Genomic DNA, 3,233 nt, shown 5'->3' with positions numbered 1-3,233 from the left:
AACTGCAAAGGAAGCCATTGTTCAGCTCTTCCTGTTCTTGTGATAATGCTGAACATCTTCTCCCTGAAGCTTTGACCTCAAAATCCTCATTTTGATCTCACTTCTCCCTTGCGTGACTCAAACTCATGATGTTTTATTTTTGTTCCATGTTCTGTTTCCTCAGGCTGGATGTTTCCTGTTGAAACAGACTAATTTTTCAACATAATCGATGCATCTGTAAATCAGCACCTTACATTATATGTATGGTCTACATACAAATCACATACATTGTACACCATATAAACAGGTCGAAAACCATACATGACGCATACCCTTTTACAAAACTAATACCAAAAAGTGAAGGGTTGAAGCGATTGACAAAACATGTAAACAGACAAAGAGAAAACTCACCATTACTCACTGGAGAGGGGGAATCCCATTCCTCACTGCCCCTTCTTTGCCCCCAGCTCTCTGGCTCCACAATGGGTTTTTTTGCCTTCTCTCTAGAAATGGACACCAGGTTCACCCAGTGTCTGGAGGAGGTTAGTAAACCCTGCTGTGGATTCCTTCCACATACAAAACCCTTCTGCACACTTTAGGAGAGGCATGAGCCCTGGTGTTTCTGGAGGCTGCCTTGACAGGCCAATATGTCACTCGAGATCTCGTGAGGTCTTACAAGGTCTTGATCATCAATATTTTTTTTTGCATATCTTCTTCCCGCCTTGAATTTCAGCTGTGAGCTGCCTTCACTCACACTGGCCCCAATGTGTAGAATATTTTTTTCATCTGAAGCAAGACAGATAATCACACCTGGTACTGAGTTTATAGATATATACAAGAAACTAGATAGAAGATATCCCTGGTGCTAAATTTGAGAGGGATGAGGAAATGTGTTGAATTTGCTGAGGATTAATGTCTATTGGCTATTAAATACATTGCTACTTAATTGGAGGCAGAGATCAAGTCCACAAGGCAGAGATTTAACAGAGATGCTTAGAGCTTGCTTTTCTTGGCACAACGAGATAACAGTCCATCAAGCACAACAAGATAACAGTCCATCAATATAACTTCAATAAAGATATTCTCTGAATTTATTGGTTTTGCCGTTGCATTTTTTTTCTGCTAGTGATACATTGTCCGGATACTTCAGGTTGTCAGTACTATCAATTTTACTCTGAACAATTGTGTAATTTGACTTGAACTTAATTGTGCAATGTAAATTGAACTCAATCAATGGCCATGTTTTAAAACAACTTCATCTGCTTCTTCAGAAGGCAATCCTTACATAAACAGCTGATGGGTCCAAAGGTAACTAGACAACTGAGGTTTATGGTTGGTGGTAATAAATATGACTAGAGATTAATGCAGTTCCTTCAGAAAAGAAGAAGGTGATAAGGACAGCTGGACGAAGACGCAGGTTCTTTTCTACAATGGCCAGAAAACAATGAAATAAGTTTTCCCCCAAATCCCTGTACATTTATTTGCTCGTGTTCACAGTGAAATGGAGGCCACTTATTGAAGGCTGTGGTTGTGCTGTGTCAAGACACACCGGGTACACTCCAGTCTAGTGTGACAAATTGCCTGGAGGGAGGAGGGAATCATCCTGTCCCATTAGCAGAGACCTGAAGCTTAATGTGATGTTATTTACCTGGTGATGTTTCCATGCCATGAAAAGCTTCCAGGGCTCATTTCTGCACATTAAGCCTCTGTCAAAGGGACAGGACATTTCCCCCCCAGGCCTCTTGGCATCCCTAGTTCCAGTCTCATGAACAAATTACGGTCTGTGATGTGAACGATACTGAAATCCTCTGGTTCTTATGTTCCCTCCCATTCCCTGGTACGTGAAGCCAGGACTGAAGACGTCTTGGGTTAGATCTAACCTGGCAGAGCTCTCTGCCAAATAACATCAGGGCCTGCAGGATCTTATGCAATTCCGCAGGGCCTGTAAGGCAGAGATGTTCCACCAGGCCTTTGGTTGACCCCAGGCCTCTTGGCGTCCTTAGTTCCAGTCTCATGAACAAATTACGGCGTGAAGCCAGGACTGAAGACGTCTTGGGTTAGATCTAACCTGGCAGAGCTCTCTGCCAAATAACACCAGGGCCTGCAAGATCTTATGCAATTCCGCAGGGCCTGTAAGGCAGAGATGTTCCACCAGGCATTTGGTTGAGGACAGCAATGGTTTTACATCATGGCTAGCATCCTACCTGGATCCTCTACTCCTTATGGCACTTACTCCCTTCCCTATGCATGTGAAGGACCCACAGACCAGATACGGGAGGGAAATACAAGAAATTTTAGACACTTGCTCTAGTTACTGGATAATTTGCTGGATACGGTTTTTATGTTTATATGGTTTTAAAATTTGTACATAGCCTAGAGCCCCACGATCATGGGGATTAGGCGATGAATAAATATAATAAATACATAAATTGTTGTGATGTCTGAATAATGCACTTCAATACACTGAGATTTGTTTCTTCCTCCTAAATGAAACCAGTTTACTTCATTTGTTCCCATTCAATGGTGGTCAAGAGAGGATGCTTTTTGCATCTTCCCTACTCTGATAGAATTTGCTCTTGCTCCCTTGATAAAAAGTACCATCTCTCATATTTTATTGAAATGCCCTCTGTATTCAAGTCTAAAATGCCATTTTATTCTGCTGTTTCTGGTGAATTTCAGTGATTTTAACCCAAGCATGGTGGCCCCCTTCCATGGATTCTCTGTTGGCAATTATGTCCCTATGAGCAATCATGGATTCTCTATTGGAAATTATGTACTCCATTATCCCCTATGGGCAAGCGTCCTCTCCATTATTCCTTATGGACAGTCATGGATTATCTATTGGCATTATGGATTCTCTATTGGCAATTATGTACTCCATTATCCCCTATGGGCAAGCGACCTCCATGGGCAGTCATGGATTCTCTATTGGCAATTTTGGATTCCTTATTGTCAATTATGTACTGCACCATCCCCACTGGGCAAGCCTACTCTCCATTATTCTCTATGGGCACTCATGTATTCCCTATGGGCAATCGCTGTCCTTCGTTTTAGTAAGTCCCCTCCTTTCGCGGGCTTCTTCTGAGCACAAACCGGCGTCATTCCGATCTGGAGACAGTTTGTACAGCGGGGGGAGGGAGAGAAGTGATAAACTTTCAGCCACCAGCAGTTGGCTGGCAGCCTGCGATACTCACTTACCCAGCAAAGATAAATTCAGACCAAAGTGAAACGAAAACCCTTTCCTGCCCGTAGGT

This window comes from Gekko japonicus, unplaced genomic scaffold (assembly GCF_001447785.1).
Source record: "Gekko japonicus isolate JY-2015 unplaced genomic scaffold, Gekko_japonicus_V1.1 scaffold144, whole genome shotgun sequence".
NCBI classification, from domain to species: Eukaryota; Metazoa; Chordata; class Lepidosauria; order Squamata; family Gekkonidae; genus Gekko; species Gekko japonicus.
This window is presented reverse-complemented; position numbering follows the sequence as displayed.